This window comes from Anomaloglossus baeobatrachus, chromosome 2 (genome assembly GCF_048569485.1).
Source record: "Anomaloglossus baeobatrachus isolate aAnoBae1 chromosome 2, aAnoBae1.hap1, whole genome shotgun sequence".
Classification (NCBI taxonomy): domain Eukaryota; kingdom Metazoa; phylum Chordata; class Amphibia; order Anura; family Aromobatidae; genus Anomaloglossus; species Anomaloglossus baeobatrachus.
Genome location: NC_134354.1, coordinates 353997068 through 354014445, shown reverse-complemented (window position 1 = coordinate 354014445; position 17378 = coordinate 353997068). Strand labels below are relative to the sequence as shown.

General features: G+C 39.9%; 2 non-coding genes across 2 annotated transcripts; both read right to left on the bottom strand.

Moving 5' to 3' along the window:
• Positions 1 to 281: 281 nt before the first annotated feature.
• On the bottom strand, positions 282 to 354 carry TRNAV-CAC (transfer RNA valine (anticodon CAC)). Its single transcript has one exon. It is a non-coding gene; the product is annotated as a tRNA-Val (tRNA).
• Positions 355 to 13985: 13631 nt separating this feature from the next.
• On the bottom strand, positions 13986 to 14058 carry TRNAV-UAC (transfer RNA valine (anticodon UAC)). Its single transcript has one exon. It is a non-coding gene; the product is annotated as a tRNA-Val (tRNA).
• Between the last annotated feature and the right edge of the window lie 3320 nt (positions 14059 to 17378).

Sequence of the window (17378 nt, the reverse complement as noted above, 5' to 3'; positions counted from 1 at the left end):
CAAAGGGATTTTGCTTAAATTGAAGTTTATATTGAATGTGTTACTTTTTTCTACATAGTTTAGTCGTTTGCTTTTGTATTTATGGGAACTATATATTTTAAAACAAATAGGATTTTTATAATATGGGATTATGTTTTCTGCTAAAATGGTCAATAAAAAAGAAACTCAAAATCGAAGTTCTCTTGGTGATGGAAGCCAAAATGTATTGTCATTTGGCAACGAAACCAAGAATTTCACATATTACAAGTCAATAGGAAATTACATCAACACCAAAAACAGATTGGTTTCACTGGGGATTGAACCCAGGACCTTCTGCGTGTGAAGCAGACGTGATGACCACTACACTATGAAACCTTTGAAATCCTGCAAAGTAATGGCAATTAGAGACGAGTTTTGACCGCCAGGTGGAAAAAAAAACAAATTCGTAGCTCTGTTGGTGATGGAAGCTAAAACATCCCATTATTCGGCAACAAAGCCAAGAACTTCATATATTGTAGTTTAATTAGGTATTATTTCAACACCAAGAACAGATTAGTTTTACTGGGGATTGAACACAGGACCTTCTGCGTGTTAAGCAGACGTGATGACCACTTCTCTATGAAACCTGATGGAAAGTTACTGGGTATTGGCTATCAGAGCAGAATTGTGACTGACGGGCCTTTTTATTGCTGAAGGAAAGTATTTTTGGTTAATGAAACATTTACAATTTTTATTACATATTTTACCAGTTTTATTCCTACAAAGGGATTTTGCTTAAATGGAAGTTTACATTGAATGTGTTACTTTTTTCTACATAGTTTAGTCGTTTGCTTTTGTATTTAAAGGAACTATAAATTTTGAAACAAACAGGATTTTTATAATATGGGATTATGTTTTCTGCTAAAAAGGTCAATAAAAAAGAAATCCAAAATCGTAGTTCTTTTGGTGATGGAAGCCAAAATATATTATCAGTTGGCAACAAAACCAAGAATTTCATATATTACAGGTGTATAGCATATTAATTCAACAGCAAAAACGGCTTGTTTTTACTGGGGATTGAACCCAGTGAGCTTCTGCGTGTGAAGGAGACGTGATGAAAACTACACTAGGAAACCTTTGAAATCCTGCAAAGTAATGGCAATTACAGACGAGTTTTGACCGCCAGGGGAAAAAACACAAATTTGTAGCTCTGTTGGTGATGGAAGCTAAAACATCCCGTTATTCGGCAACAAAGCCAAGAAATTTATAGATTGCAGGTTGATGTGATATTATTTCAACACCAAGAACACATTTGTTTCACTGGGGATTGAACCCAGGGCCTTCTGCGTGTAAAGCAGACGTGATTTCCACTACACTATGAAACCTTTGAAAGCCTGCAAAGTAATTGCAATTAGAGACGAGTTTTGACCACCAGGGAAAAAAAAAAACAAATTCGTAGCTCAGTTGGTGATGGAAGCCAAAACATCCCATCATTCGGCAACAAAGCCAAGAACTTCATATATTGTAGTTTAATAGGGTATTATTTCAACACCAAGAACAGATTGGTTTCACTGGGATTTGAACGCAGGAGCTTCTGCGTGTTAAGCAGACATGATGACCACTACTCTTTGAAACCTGATGGAAAGTTACTGTGTATTGGCTAGCAGAGCAGAATTGTGACTGACGGGGCTTTTTTATTGCTGAAGGAAAGTATTTTTGGTTAATGAAACATTTACAATTGTTATTACATATTTTACCAGTTTTATTCCTACTAAGGGATTTTGCTTAAATGTAAGTTTACAATGAATGTGTTACTTTTTTCTACATAGTTTAGTCGTTTGCTTTTGTATTTAAAGGAACTATATATTTTGAAACAAACATGATTTTTATAATATGGGATTATGTTTTCTGCTAAAATGGTCAATAAAAAAGAAACCCAAAATCGTAGTTCTCTTGGTGATGGAAGCCAAAATATATTATCAGTTGGCAACAAAACCAAGAATTTCATATATTACAGGTTGATAGCAAATTACTTAAACAGCGAAAACGGCTTGTTTTTACTGGGGATTGAACCCAGAATCTGCTACGTGTGAAGTAGACGTGATGACCACTCCACTATGAAAGCTGTGAAATCCTGCAAAGTAATGGCAATTAGAGACGAGTTTTCACCGCCAGGGGAAAAAATACAAATTCGTAGCTCTGTTGGTGATGGAAGCCAAAACATCCCGTCATTCGGCGACAAAGCCAAGAACTTCATATATTGCGGGTTGTTTAGGTTTTAGTTCAACACCATGAACAGATTGGTTTTCCTGGGGATTCAGCCTAGGACCTTCTCTGTGTTAAGCAGACGTGATGAGCACTACACTATGAAACCTGATGGAAAGTTACTGTGTATTGGCTAGCAGAGCAGAATTGTGACTGATGGGGCCTTTTTATTGCTGAAGTAAAGTATTTTTGGTTAAAGAAACATTTACAATTTTTATTATATATTTTACCAGTTTTATTCCTACAAAGGGATTTTGCTTAAATTGAAGTTTACATTGAATGTGTTACTTTTTTCTACATAGTTTAGTCGTTTGCTTTTGTATTTATGGGAACTATATATTTTAAAACAAATAGGATTTTTATAATATGGGATTATGTTTTCTGCTAAAATGGTCAATAAAAAAGAAACCCAAAATCGAAGTTCTCTTTGTGATGGAAGCCAAAATGTATTGTCATTTGGCAACGAAACCAAGAATATCACATATTACAAGTCAATTGGAAATTACATCAACACCAAAAACAGATTGGTTTCACAGGGGATTGAACCCAGGACCTTCTGCGTGTGAAGCAGATGTGATGATTACTACACTATGAAACCTTTGAAATCCTGCAAAGTAATGGCAATTAGAGACGAGTTTTGACCGCCAGGTGGATAAAAAACAAATTCGTAGCTCTGTTGGTGATGGAAGCTAAAACATCCCATCATTCGGCAACAAAGCCTAGAACTTCATATATTGTAGTTTAATTGGGTATTATTTCAGCACCAAGAACAGATTGGTTTTACTGGGGATTGAACACAGGACCTTCTGCGTGTTAAGCACACGTGATGACCACTACTCTATGAAACCTAATGGAAAGTTACTGTGTATTGGCTAGCAGAGCAGAATTGTGACTGACGGGGCCTTTTTATTGCTGAAGGAAAGTATTTTTGGTTAATGAAACATTTACAATTGTTATTACATATTTTACCAGTTTTATTCCTACAAAGGGATTTTGCTTAAATGGAAGTTTACATTGAATTTGTTACTTTTTTCTACATAGTTTAGTCGTTTGCTTTTGTATTTAAAGGAACTATATATTTTGAAACAAACAGGATTTTTATAATATGGGATTATGTTTTCTGCTAAAATGGTCAATAAAAAAGAAACCCAAAATCGTAGTTCTCTTGGTGATGGAAGCCAAAATATATTATCAGTTGGCAACAAAACAAAGAATTTCATATATTACAGGTTGATAGCAAATTACTGCAACAGCAAAAACGGCTTGTTTATACTGGGAATTGAACCCAGGACCTTCTGCGTGTGAAGTAGACGTGATGACCACTCCACTATGAAAGCTGTGAAACCCTGCAAAGTAATGGCATTTAGAGACGAGTTGTGACCGCCAGGGGAAAAAAAAAATAAATAATTTTTAGTTCTGTTTGTGATGGAAGCCAAAACATCCCATTATTCGGCAACAAAGCCGAGAACTTCATATATTGTAGTTGGATAGCGTATTATTTCAACACTGAGAACAGATTGGTTTCACTGGGGATTGAACACAGGACTAGAGTTGAGCGTGATTCGTGGTTCGAGGTTCGTGGTTCTCCAGTTCTAGGCTCGAGTGATTTTTGGGCTGTTCGAGATCGAACTAGAACTCGAGCTTTTTGCTAAAAGCTCGATAGTTCTAGATACGTTCGAGAACGGTTCTAGCAGCAAAAAGCAGGGCTTTTTACAGCTACAGTGAGCAGGAGCCATCGCTGGCATCCTGCCACAAGCTGGTAACCAAGATAAACATCGGGTATCCAAGCAAAGCGCTTTGGTTAGTAACCCGATGTTTATCTTAGTTACGTGCAGGAAGCCCACACTTTCCCGCTCAGCTCGCTCCACCCCCTCCTGCCCGCGGCATGTACACATACATACACATACACAAACACACACACACACACACATCCACCCCCCCCACGCCCGCCCGCTCGCTCGCTCGGCTTACCTGCGGTGATGAAGTCCCGCCATCCCGACCTCAGCGCTGTCACTGTCCTCCATGGCCGCCGCTTGTCACATCACCTATCGCTTCCGACCCGAGACTGACACTGGCGGTGACGTCACGGACCTCTCGCGATACTTGATGTGAAGGCGCCGGTCATTGACCTCAGTGACAGGGGCTGTCAGTGTGCTGGAGATCAGCGCAGGTAATGTACCTCACTGACAGCAGCACTTGTCACCCCCCTGCAGTGACCTGGGCTGACCCATTGATGTTAGCTCAGGTCACTGCACTGCTCTCCCAACCAATGGGGAACATCCTGCTCTTCATTGACTGGGACAGTGTGGATTGTCATGGCAACCCCTTGGATTACACCAGACCTGGATTTGTTTTTCTTTCTAATAAATTGGTTAAAGAGGGAATGTATTGGGGAGTATTTTTTCAAATAAAAATGTGTTTGTCGTCTATTTTATTTTAATACTGACTGGGTTGGTGATGTCGGGTATCTGATAGACGCCTGACCTCACCAGCCCCAGGGCTTGATGCCAGGTGACATTACACATCTGGTATTAACCCCAAATATTACCCCGTTTGCCACCGCACCAGGGCGCGGGATGAGCTGGGGCGAAGCACCAGGATTGGCGCATCTAATGGATGCGCCACTTCTGGGGCGGCTGCGGCCTGCTATTTTTAGGCTGGGGAGATTCCAATAACCATGGACCTCCCTAGTCTGAGAATATCAGGCCCCAGCTGTCTGCTTTACCTTGGCTGGTGATCCAATTTTGGGGGACCCCTACGTGTTTTTTTTTTAAATTATTTATTTAATTTAAAATAACAGCGTGGGGTGCCCTCAGTTTTGGATTACCAGCCAAGGTGAGGTTGCCAGCTGTGGTCTGCAGGCTGCAGCCGTCTGCTTTACCCTAGCTGGCTACAAAACTAGGGGGAACCCTATGTCATTTTTTTTTTCATTTTTTTGGCTAAATACAAAGCTAAGCACCCTTTAGTGCCACATGAAAGGTACCAAAGGGTGTTCCACTTTTTCTCCATTTTTTTCTCCACTTTCTCTCCACTTTTTCTCCACTTTTTCTCCATTTTTTTCTCCACTTATTCTCCACTTTTTCTCCTCTTATTCTCCACTTTTTCTCCACTTTTTCTCCACTTTTTCTCCTCTTATTCTCCACTTTTTCTCCACTTTTTCTCCACTTTTTCTCCATTTTTTTCTCCACTTTCTCCACTTTTTCTCCACTTTTTTCTCCACTTTTTCTCCTCTTATGCTCCACTTTTTCTCCTCTTAATCTCCACTTTTTCTCCACTTTTTCTCCACTTTTTCTCCACTTTTTTCTCCACTTTTTCTCCTCTTATGCTCCACTTTTTCTCCACTTTTTCTCCACTTTTTCTCCACTTTTTCTCCTCTTAATCTCCACTTTTTCTCCTCTTATGCTCCACTTTTTCTCCACTTTTTCTCCACTTTTTCTCCACTTTTTTCTCCACTTTTTCTCCTCTTATGCTCCACTTTTTCTCCACTTTTTCTCCACTTTTTCTCCACGTTTTCTCCACGTTTTCTCCACTTTTTCTCCTCTTATGCTCCACTTTTTCTCCACTTTTTCTCCACTTTTTCTCCACTTTTTCTCCACTTTTTTCTCCACTTTTTCTCCACTTTTTCTCCTCTTATGCTCCACTTTTTCTCCACTTTTTCTCCACTTTTTCTCCACTTTTTCTCCTCTTATGCTCCACTTTTTCTCCACTTTTTCTCCACTTTTTCTCCTCTTATGCTCCACTTTTTCTCCACTTTTTCTCCACTTTTTCTCCACTTTTTTCTCCACTTTTTCTCCTCTTATGCTCCACTTTTTCTCCACTTTTTCTCCACTTTTTCTCCTCTTATGCTCCACTTTTTCTCCACTTTTTCTCCACTTTTTCTCCATTTTTTTCTCCACTTATTCTCCACTTTTTCTCCTCTTATTCTCCACTTTTTCTCCACTTTTTCTCCACTTTTTCTCCTCTTATGCTCCACTTTTTCTCCACTTTTTCTCCACGTTTTCTCCACGTTTTCTCCACTTTTTTCTCCACTTTTTCTCCTCTTATGCTCCACTTTTTCTCCACTTTTTCTCCACTTTTTCTCCTCTTAATCTCCACTTTTTCTCCACTTTTTCTCCACTTTTTCTCCACTTTTTCTCCACTTTTTTCTCCACTTTTTCTCCACTTTTTCTCCTCTTATGCTCCACTTTTTCTCCACTTTTTCTCCACTTTTTCTCCACTTTTTCTCCTCTTATGCTCCACTTTTTCTCCACTTTTTCTCCACTTTTTCTCCTCTTATGCTCCACTTTTTCTCCACTTTTTCTCCACTTTTTTCTCCACTTTTTCTCCTCTTATGCTCCACTTTTTCTCCACTTTTTCTCCACTTTTTCTCCACTTTTTCTCCTCTTATGCTCCACTTTTTCTCCACTTTTTCTCCACTTTTTCTCCATTTTTTTCTCCACTTATTCTCCACTTTTTCTCCTCTTATTCTCCACTTTTTCTCCACTTTTTCTCCACTTTTTCTCCTCTTATTCTCCACTTTTTCTCCACTTTTTCTCCACTTTTTCTCCATTTTTTTTCTCCACTTTCTCCACTTTTTCTCCACTTTTTTCTCCACTTTTTCTCCTCTTATGCTCCACTTTTTCTCCTCTTAATCTCCACTTTTTCTCCACTTTTTCTCCACTTTTTCTCCACTTTTTTCTCCACTTTTTCTCCTCTTATGCTCCACTTTTTCTCCACTTTTTCTCCACTTTTTCTCCACTTTTTCTCCTCTTAATCTCCACTTTTTCTCCTCTTATGCTCCACTTTTTCTCCACTTTTTCTCCACTTTTTCTCCACTTTTTCTCCTCTTATGCTCCACTTTTTCTCCACTTTTTCTCCTCTTAATCTCCACTTTTTCTCCTCTTATGCTCCACTTTTTCTCCACTTTTTCTCCACTTTTTCTCCTCTTATGCTCCACTTTTTCTCCACTTTTTCTCCACTTTTTCTCCTCTTATGCTCCACTTTTTCTCCACTTTTTCTCCACTTTTTTCTCCACTTTTTCTCCCCTTATGCTCCACTTTTTCTCCACTTTTTCTCCACTTTTTCTCCACTTATGCTCCACTTTTTCTCCACTTTTTCTCCACTTTTTTCTCCACTTTTTCTCCTCTTAATCTCCACTTTTTCTCCACTTTTTCTCCACTTTTTCTCCACTTTTTCTCCACTTTTTCTCCACTTTTTTCTCCACTTTTTCTCCACTTTTTCTCCTCTTATGTTCCACTTATTCTCCACTTTTTCTCCACTTTTTCTCTACTTTTTCTATGGTCGGTCTACCCATTAGCTCTGCCATGCATAGTGTAGCTCTACACCTACTGCACATGTTACTTTATGATTGACATCTCTTTCGTACCAGAGCTGTCTAAGTCTACTCTGACCCCATATTTGTCATTACTATATTGTCCTTGTACTGTATTATGACATTTGTATCATGTGTTTCATTTCTTGCTGTGTTGCAATTTTTTTGCTGCATCCCAATTGTACCTCTACATTGTTCGAGTTTATGTTATTGTTCTCTCACTCTTATGTGATACTGATTATTGTCATTTTTCATGATTACATGCACATAAGTCCAATCTGACGAAGGCTCAGGCCGAAACGTCATTTGTAACTTGTTTTGGACAAAAACATATATGCTTATGAAAAAAAAATTTTCTTAATACGGACCAATAAAGAGTGATTTTGCATTACTATCCGTTGTGACTTACTGACTTAGTCTGGGAGATATAGAGTGCCGAGGTTACTCACTAATTTTATCTATTATTACCTCTGAGCACCTATATACCAGTGAGCAGAGCTTCCTCTACAGTAGTTCTCCTGATTAGGCATGCCCTTACCTCATGAGCAGGGCATTGCAGCTTTGGTAGCAACCATTACGACATGGACTCTGCTGCTGTGGACCCGGGGAGAGTGAGTGCAGATTCATTGCACCCACACTCCTCACATGAAGGGTCCGCACTCCTAGAAAATGGGGGATACGTTCCCTGAGTGTCTCCCCCCCATATTCTAGACGGTCCAGAGTCGTCGTGGGACCCCTTTTATTTTTTTTCTTACAATAAATTGGTGAAAGAGGAAATGTTTTGGGGACTGTTTTTTCAAATAAATTTCTTTTGTCGATTTTTTGTTTTTGTTAGTACTGACAGTTTATGATGTTGGGTATCTAATAGACGCCATGACATCACAAACTGCTGGGCTTGATCTCAGGTGACTTTACAGCTAGTATCAACCCGATTTATTACCCCGTTTGCCACTGCACCAGGGCACGGGATGAGCTGGGGTGAAGCGCCAGGATTGGCGCATCTAGTGGATGCGCCACGTCTGGGGTGCCTGCGGCCTGCTATTTTTAGGCTGTGAAGGCCCAATAACTATGGACCTTCCCACCCTGAGAATACCAGACCACAGCTGTCCGCTTTACCTTGGCTGGTGATCCAATTTGGGGGGTCCCCTACTTTTATTGTGTAATTATTAATATTTATAAAATAATTATAAAAAAGAGCCTGAGGGGACCTCCACATTGGATCCCCAACCACGGTAAAGCTGCCAGCTGTGGTTTTCAGGCTACAGCCGTCTGCTTTACCCTAGCTGGCTATCAAAAATGGGGGGACCCAACGTAATTTTTTTTTTTTAACTATTTTTTAAATAGAAAAAATTAATGGGCTTCCCTGTATTTTGATTGCCAACCAAGGTAACGGCAGGCAGATGGGGGTGGCAACCCATAGCTGTCTGCTTTATCTGCGCTGAGAATCAAAAATACCGCGGAGCGCTACGTCATTTTTTTAAAGATTTATTTTTACAGCACTGTGATGTCCAGCAATCAAAATACAGGGAAGCCCATTTTATTTTTAGTTATTTAAATAAATAATTAAAAAAAATATATGTTAGCTCCCACTGCATTTTTTGTATTGCTAGCTAAGGGTAATCCAAGCAGCTACTGGCTGCTAACCCCCACTGCTTGGTGTTACCTTCACTGGCAATGGAAAATCCAGGGAAGCATTTTTTTTTTTTTTTGCCAAAAAGCTACAAAAAAAGGACGTGAGCTTCGCCATATTTTTGTATGCTAGCCAGGTATAGCAGGCAGGTGCTGGAAGAGTTGGATACAGCGCCAGAAGATGGCGCTTCTATGAAAATGCCATTTTCTGAGGTGGCTGCAGACTGCAATTCGCAGCAGTGGGGCCCAGAAAGCTCAGGCCAACCGGTGGTGCGGATTCCAATCCCAGCTGCCTAGTTGTACCTGGCTGGACACAAAAATGGGGCAAAGCCTACGTCATTTGTTTTCTAATTATTTCATGAAATTCATGAAATAATAAAAAAAGGGCTTCCCTTTATTTTTGGTTCCCAGCCGGGTACAAATAGGCAACTGGGGGTTGGGGGCAGCCGTACCTGCCTGCTGTACCTGGCTAGCATACAAAAATATGGCGAAGCCACATAATTTTTTCAGGGGGCAAAAAACTTCTGCATACAGTCCTGGATGGAGTATGCTGAGCCTTGTAGTTCTGCAGCTGCTGTCTGTCTGTATGGAGAAGAGCAGACAGCAGCTGCAGAACTACAAGGCTCAGCATACTCCATCCAGGACTGTATGCAGAAGTTTTTTGCCCACCAAAAAAATGACGTGGGCTTCGCCATATTTTTGTATGCTAGCCAGGTACAGCTGGCAGCCACGGGCTGCCTCCAACCCCCAGTTGCCTATTTGTACCCGGCTGGGAACCAAAAATATAGGGAAGCCCGTTTTTTTTAATTATTTCACTTATTTCATGAAATAATTAAAAAACAAATGACGTGGGCTTCGCCCTATTTTTGTGTCCAGCCGGGTACAACTAGGCAGCTGGGGATTGGAATCCGCAGCACAGGTTAGCCCGAGGTTTGTGGGCGCCTCTGCTGCGGATTTCAGTCCGCAGCCGTCCCAGAAAATGGCGCTCTCATAGAAGCGCCATAATCTGGCGCTGTATCCAACTCTTCCAACAGCCCTGGAGCCGGGTGGCTTGTTGGGTAATCATGAGTTAATACTGGCTTTGTTTTACCAGCCAGTATTAAGCCAGAGATTCTTAATGTCAGGCACGTTTGACCCGGCCATTAAGAATCTCCAATAAAGGGTTAAAAAAAGACACCACACAGAGAAAAAATACTTTAATAGAAATAAATACACAGACACATTAGAGACTCCATCTTTATTACCCCCTGTCAGCCCTCCACGATCCTGCTCTTCTGTCTTCTTTCTTTCTAGTGTAGTAGTAGTGACGATTGTAGTGAGGGGCATCACTTGGGGCTGGGGAACCTCCATCCTAACTACAATGCTCACTACAATCGGGAAGCAGCGTGCAGCCTTCACTCCGTGAGTGATCAGTGCTGGCTGTCAGCGGTAACAGCGGTAACGCTGACAGACGCGTTACCATAGCAACGGTGCTCCCGGAGCTGCGGTTAGCGGTGACGTCACCGCTAACTGCGTTGCTATGGCAACGGTGATCTCCGTTAATGACCGGCTGTGTCAGCCGGTCCCTAACGGAACGGGGAGTCGACCGTGTGCTAGAGCATGTCACCGGTACACGGCGAAACACATATGTGCACCGTGTACCGGAGAGATGCACTCGCAGGTCCTACATGACGTGTCATAGTCATGTGACCAGTCTGTAGCCAATGAGATAATAGCCACGTGACTGGTCACATGGCTATTTTGACGTCACGATAGGTCCTGCTTCTCTGCTGGCAGTGCAGGTCACCGGGAGGATTCAGCAATCATCGGATGGAATAGCGGCAGGAGACAGAGTGCAGGAGGGATCGCGAGGACCAATAAGTGTTATGGCAATGTTTATTAACTGTTTGTGTACATTTATAATGCATTTTTATGTGTTTGTGATTGCCTCCCATTATAGCCTATACGTTCGAGTTCGGTTCGTCGAACGTTCGACGAACCGAACTCGAACGGGACCCCCGTTCGGCGAACCGGCCTCGAGCCGAACCGGGACCGGTTCGCTCATCTCTACACAGGACCTTCTGCGTGTTAAGCAAACGTGATGACCACTACACTGTGAAACCTGATGAAAAGTTACTGTGTATTGGCTAGCAGAGCAGAATTGTGACTGACGGGGCCTTTTTATTGCTGAAGGAAAGTATTTTTGGTTAATGAAACATTTACAATTTTTATTATATATTTTACTAGTTTTATTCCTACAAAGGGAGTTTGCTTAAATTGAAGTTTTTATTGAATGTGTTACTTTTTTCTACATAGTTTAGTCGTTTGCTTTTGTATTTATGGGAACTATATATTTTAAAACAAATAGGATTTTTATAATATGGGATTATGTTTTCTGCTAAAATGGTCAATAAAAAAGAAACCCAAAATCGTAGTTCTCTTTGTGATGGAAGCCAAAATGTATTGTCATTTGGCAACGAAACCAAGAATTTCAGATATTACAAGTCGATAGGAAATTACTTCAACACCAAAAACAGATTGGTTTCTCTAGGAAATGAACCCAGGACCTTCTGCGCGTGAAGTAGACGTGATGACCACTACACTATGAAACCTTTGAAATCCTGCCAAGTAATGGCAATTAGAGACGAGTTTTGACCGCCAGGGGAAACAAAACAAATTCGTAGCTCTGTTGGTGATGGAAGCTAAAACATCTCGTTATTCGGCAACAAAGCCAAGAACTTCATATATTGCAGGCTGATAGGATATTATTTCAACACCAAGAACACATGGGTTTCACTGGGGATTGAACCCAGGACCATCTGCGTGTAAAGCAGACGTGATTTCCACTAAAATATGAAACCTTTGAAAGTCTGCAAAGTAATGGCAATTAGAGACGAGTTTTGACCGCCAGGGAAGAAAAAAACCAAATTCGTAGCTCTGTTGGTGATGGAAGCCAAAACATCCCATCATTCGGCAACAAAGCCAAGAACTTCAAATATTGTAGTTTAATTGGGCATTATTTCAACACGAAGAACAGATTGGTTTTACTGGAAATTGAACGCAGGACCTTCTGCGTGTTAAGCAGACGTAATGACCACTACTCTATGAAACCTGATGGAAAGTTACTGTGTATTGGCTAGCAGAGCAGAATTGTGACTGACGGGGCCTTTTTATTGCTGAAGGAAAGTATTTTTGGTTAATGAAACATTTACAATTGTTATTACATATTTTACCAGTTTTATTCCTACAAAGGGAGTTTGCTTAAATTGAAGTTTATATTGAATGTGTTACTTTTTTCTCCATAGTTTGGTCTTTTGCTTTTGTATTTATGGGAACTATATATTTTGAAACAAACAGGATTTTTATAACATGGGATTATGTTTTCTGCTAAAATGGTCAATAAAAAAGAAACCCAAAATCGTAGTTCTCTTGGTGATGGAAGCCAAAATATATTATCAGTTGGCAACAAAACCAAGAATTTCATATATTACAGGTTGATAGCAAATTACTTCAACAGCGAAAACGGATTGTTTTTACTGGTGATTGAACCCAGGACCTACTGCGTGTGAAGTAGACGTGATGACCACTCCACTATGAAGGCTATGAAATCCTGCAAAGTAATGGCATTTAGAGACGAGTTTTGACCGCCAGGGGAAAAAAAACAAATTCGTAGCTCTGTTTGTGATGGAAGCCAAAACATCCCATCATTCGGCAACAAAGCCTAGAACTTCATATATTGTAGATTAATTGAGTATTATTTCAACACCAAGAACAGATTGGTTTCACTGGGGATTGAACGCAGTTTGAACCAGTTTTATTCCTACAAAGGGAGTTTGCTTAAATTGAAGTTTATATTGAATGTGTTACTTTTTTCTCCATAGTTTGGTCTTTTGCTTTTGTATTTATGGGAACTATATATTTTGAAACAAACAGGATTTTTATAACATGGGATTATGTTTTCTGCTAAAATGGTCAATAAAAAAGAAACCCAAAATCGTACTTCTCTTTGTGATGGAAGCCAAAATGTATTGTCATTTGGCAACGAAACCAAGAATTTCACATATTACAAGTCGATAGGAAATTACTTCAACACCAAAAACTGATTGGTTTCACTAGAAAATGAACCCAGGACCTTCTGCGTGTGAAGTAGACGTGATGACCACTCCACTATGAAACCTGTGAAATCCTGCAAAGTAATGGCATTTAGAGACGAGTTTTGACCGCCAGGGGAAAAAAAAAATAATTTGTAGTTCTGTTTGTGATGGAAGCCAAAACATACCGTCATTCGGCAACAATGCCGAGAACTAAATATATTGTAGTTGGATAGGATATTATTTCAACACTAAGAACAGATTGGTTTCACTGGGGATTAAACCCAGGACTTTCTGCATGTTAAGCAGACGTGATGACCACTACACTATGAAACCTGACGAAAAGTTACTGTGTATTGGCTAGCAGAGAAGAATTGTGACTGACGGGGCCTTTTTATTGCTAAAGGAAAGTATTTTTTGTTAATGAAACATTTACAATTATTATTACATATTTTACCAGTTTTATTCCTACAAAGGGATTTTGCTTAAATTGAAGTTTATATTGAATGTGTTACTTTTTTCTCCATAGTTTAGTCTTTTGCTTTTGTATTTATGGGAACTATATATTTTGAAACAAATAGGATTTTTATAATATGGGATTATGTTTTCTGCAAAAATGGTCAATAAAAAAGAAACCCAAAATCGTAGTTCTCTTTGTGATGGAAGCCAAAATGTATTGTCATTTGGCAACGAAACCAAGAATTTCACATATTACAAGTCGATAGGAAATTACTTCAACACCAAAAACAGATTGGTTTCACTGGGGATTGAACCCAGGACCTTCTGCGTGTAAAGCAGACGTGATTTCCACTACACTATGAAACCTTTGAAAGCTTGCAAGGTAATGGCAATTAGAGACAAGTTTTGATCGCCAGGGAAAAAAAAAACCAAATTCGTAGCTCTGTTGGGATGGAAGCTAAAACATGCCGTTATTCGGCAGCAAAGCCAAGAACTTTATATACTGCAGGTTGATAAAGGATTATTTCAACACCAAGGACACATGAGTATCACTGGGGATTGAACCCAGGACCTTCTACGTGTAAAGCAGACGTGATTTCCACTACACTATGAAACCTTTGAAAGCATGCAAAGTAATGGCAATTAGAGACGAGTTTTGACCGCCAGGAAAAAAAAAACAAATTCGTAGCTCTGTTGGGGATGGAAGCCAAAACATCCCATCATTCGGCAACAATGCCGAGAACTTCATATATTGTAGCTGGATAGCGTATTATTTCAACACTAAGAACAGATTGGTTTCACTGGGGCAATTGAACCCAGGACCTTCTGCATGTTAAGCAGACGTGATGGCCACTACACTATGAAACCTGACAAAAAGTTACTGTGTATTGGCTAGCAGAGCAGAATTGTGACTGACGGGGCCTTTGCTGAAGGAAAGTATTTTTGGTTAATGAAACATTTACAATTATTATTACATATTTTACCAGTTTTATTCCTACAAAGGGATTTTGCTTAAATTGAAGTTTATATTGAATGTGTTACTTTTTTCTCCATAGTTTAGTTGTTTGCTTTTGTATTTAAAGGAACTATATATTTTGAAACAAACAGGATTTTTATAATATGGGATTATGTTTTCTGCTAAAATGGTCAATAAAAAAGAGACCAAAAATCGTAGTTCTCTTGGTGAGGGAAGCCAAAATATATTATCAGTTGGCAACAAAACCAAGAATTTCATATATTACAGGTTGATAGCAAATTACATCAACAGCGAAAACGGCTTGTCTTTACTGGGGATTGAACCTTGGACCTTCTGCGTGAGAAGTAGACGTGATGACCACTCCACTACGAAACTTGTGAAATCCTCCGAAGTAATGGCATTTAGAGACGAGTTTTGACCACCAGGGGAAAAAAAAAAATAATTTGTAGTTCTGTTTGTGATGGAAGCCAAAACATCCCGTCATTCGGCAACAAAGCCGAGAACTTCATATATTGTAGTTGGATAGCGTATTATTTCAACAATAAGAACAGCTTGGTTTCACTGGGGATTGAACCCAGGAACTTCTGCGTGTTAAGCAGACGTGATGACCACTACACTATGAAACCTGACGAAAAGTTACTGTGTATTGGCTAGCAGAGCAGAATTGTGACTGACGGGGCCTTTTTATTGCTGAAGGAAAGTATTTTTGGTTAATGAAACATTTACAATTATTATTACATATTTTACCAGTTTTATTCCTACAAAGGGATTTTGCTTAAAGTGAAGTTTATATTGAATGTGTTACTTTTTTCTCCATAGTTTGGTCTTTTGCTTTTGTATTTATGGGAACTACATATTTTGAAACAAATAGGATTTTAATAATACTGGATTATGTTTTCTGCTAAAATGATCAATAAAAAAGAAACCCAAAATCGTAGTTCTCTTTGTGATGGCAGCCAAAATGTATTGTCATTTGGCAACGAAACCAAGAATTTCACATATTACAAGTCGATAGGAAATTACTTCAACACCAAAAACAGATTGGTTTCACTGGGGATTGAACCCAGGACCTGCTGCGTGTGAAGCAGATGTGATGACCATTACACTATGAAACCTTTGATATCCCGCAAAGTAATGGCAATTAGAGACGAGTTTTGACCGCCAGGGGAAAAAAAACAAATTCGTAGCTCTGTTGGTGATGGAAGATAAAACATCCCGTTATTCAGCACCAAAGCCAAGAACTTTACATACTGCAGGTTGATAGGGGATTATTTCAACACCAAGAACAGATAGGTTTTACTGAAAGCAGGACCTTCTGCGTGTTAAGCAGACGTGATGACCACTACTCTATGAAACCTGATAAAAAGTTACTGTGTATTGGCTAGCAGAGCAGAATTGTGACTGATGGGCCTTTTTATTGCTGAAGGAAAGTATTTTTGGTTAATGAAACATTTACAATTTTTATTACATATTTTACCAGTTTTATTCCTACAAAGGGATTTTGCTTAAAAGGAAGTTTACATTGAATGTGTTACTTTTTTCCATATAGTTTAGTTGTTTGCAACAAAACCAAGAATTTCATATATTACAGGTTCATAGCAAATTACTTCAACAGCGAAAATGGCTTGTTTTTACTGGGGATTGAACCCAGGACCTTCTGCGTGTGAAGTAGACGTGATGACCACTCCACTATGAAACCTGTGAAATCCTGCAAAGTAATGGGATTTAGAGACGAGTTTTGACCGCCAGGGGAAAAAAAAAAAATTAATTTGTAGTTCTGTTTGTGATGTTTGTAGTTGGATAGCGTATTATTTCAACACTAAGAACAGATTGGTTTCACTGGGGATTGAACCCAAAATCGTAGTTCTCTTGGTGATGGAAGCCAAAATATATTATCAGTTGGCAACAAAACAAAGAATTTCATAAGTTACAGGTTGATAGCAAATTACTTCAACAGCGAAAACGGCTAGTTTTTACTGGGGATTGAACCCAGGACCTTCTGTGTGTGAAGTAGACGTGATGACGACTCCACTATGAAATCTGTGAAATCCTGCGAAGTAATGGCATTTAGAGACGAGTTTTGACCGTCAGGGGAAAAAAAAAAATAATTTGTAGTTCTGTTTGTGATGGAATCCAAAACATCCCGTCATTCGGCAACAAAGCCGAGAACTTCATATATTGGAGTTGGATAGCGTATTATTTCAACACTAAGAACAGATTGGTTTCACTGGGGATTGAACCCAGGACTAGAGATGAGCGAACCGGTCGCGGTTCGGCTCGAGTCGGTTTGCCGAACGGGGGTCCCGTTTGAGTTCGGTTCGTCGAACGTTCGACGAACCGAACTCGAACCAATAGGCTATAATGGGAGGCAATCAAAAACACATAAAAATGCATTATAAATGTACACAAACAGTTAATAAACATTGCCATAACACTTACCGGTGCCCGCGATCCCTCCTGTACTCTGTCTCCTGCCGCTATTCCATCCGATGATCGCTGAATCCTCCACGTGACCAGCACTGCCAGCTGAGATGCAGGACCTATCATGACGTCAAAATATCCATGTGACCAGTCACGTGGCTATTATCTCATTGGCTACAGACTGGTCACATGACTATGACGCGTCATGTAGGACCTGCGAGTGCATCTCTCCGGTACACGGTGCACATATGTGTATCGCCGTGTACCGGCGACATGCTCTAGCACACGG